Source organism: Centruroides sculpturatus, unplaced genomic scaffold (genome assembly GCF_000671375.1).
Source record: "Centruroides sculpturatus isolate CEXI.00-Female unplaced genomic scaffold, Cexi_2.0 scaffold712, whole genome shotgun sequence".
NCBI classification, from domain to species: Eukaryota; Metazoa; Arthropoda; class Arachnida; order Scorpiones; family Buthidae; genus Centruroides; species Centruroides sculpturatus.
In genome coordinates this window covers 386,577-388,184 of record NW_019384904.1, presented here as the reverse complement: position 1 = coordinate 388,184, position 1,608 = coordinate 386,577, and positions in this window count along the sequence as shown.

Genomic DNA, 1,608 nt, shown 5'->3' with positions numbered 1-1,608 from the left:
GTGATTTATAACCCGCTATCTACGGTCCAAATCCCGTTTCGACAGCTTTAAATTTAAATGTTACTGCCAAAAAAAAAAATGGATTGCAACTTAATTTGCTTACGTCGAAACCATTTACGTATATGTAGATATATTTTTTTATGTTATAGATATTTAATATTGAAGGAGTATGGTTTGTATTTGAGATTTCCTAATTAATAACTTATTATTAAATGAAGATTTTTTTGTGGTCAGTCTGAGTAGACTGTTTGTTTTATATTTTGAATCGAATTACTTAAACTGATATCCCCTCTCTTGTTTAAGTATTGTCTGGAAAATTCTGCTAATTAAGAACACGTCGAATAAAATTATCTATTTATAAGTTATATAAATTTAAATCGTTATAAAAGTTCTAAGTTTTATGAAATTGTTTGTATTCGGTTTCTATACTCGAAGCTGTAATTAATATATCATTCATATTTTAAAAAGAAAAAAAAGCTTGAATTATATAAGTGGTTAAATTTATTATTCATTCTTTTAATAGCTTCTTAGATAAAAAAATATCTTATAATTTTAAAAATATTTAAGAAATATAAATAAATATAAATGTAATATTACTAGATTAAAAAATTGAAATTAAATTGTTGCCAATACTTGAGAAATTTTTATAGAAATTTACATTAGGTTGTTGCTATGGCCTCCTGACTTACATTAATGTTATAATTCTTTCTCCTTTATAGAATTCATTTGTGAATTAAACATCTAGTGTATCTTCCGTTCTGTCTGATTAACAACGATGTTAGTAATTTTTCTGTCATCATAAACTTACAATTATCTTGATAACATTATCAAGACCGTCATTAATCTGAAGTCTACAAAACAATTTTATAAATAAATTTATACCCTTTTTTTCGTATAAGAAACATGAACGTAATTAATTTTGTGTACATCACCTTAGAGCTTTTCGTTCTCTGTAAACGTCGCCATTCTGATTTAAAACGGGGTGAAACTATTAAGTAGATTGGTGGCTTGATACAGAAGTAATATAAAAATTTACTTGCATAAATTTTATATAATGAAACTACAAACTTTTTAATCTCAAACACACGAAATTATGATATAAATTTCGTAAAATTTTTGTTGAAAACGCAACTTTTTATGTAACATTTATATTACAAGAAATCATTTGTCAATTTGCGAGATTTTATTGTTTAGACTGTTTAAGTTTCTTCGTGATATAAGAGAGATTTCTCCCCTAAGAAAGTGTCATCGTAGCTCACAGATTATAGTTTGGGGTGTCTTGTAATACAAGAGAATTTCTTTAAAAAAGTAAAAAATTCATACATTCGAATTCAATATACCGTGTTATCAATCCTTTAAATAAAATTACTGATATACAGAACTCTGCGTAACTTCAGTATCACGATCTTGCTTTTTAAATGCTGGATGCTACAAAATAGAAAGCTAAAGATATAATAAACATATTGCAAAGGCGATGATCGGTTGCAGAAAATAGTACGATTACAGATGAAAAATAGTAGAATTGTAAATAGTAATTGTCTTTCCACAAAAAGGAGTGAATAGGAGAAAACTCATGGAAGCAACGAGATAAAATGGGAATAACGAAGC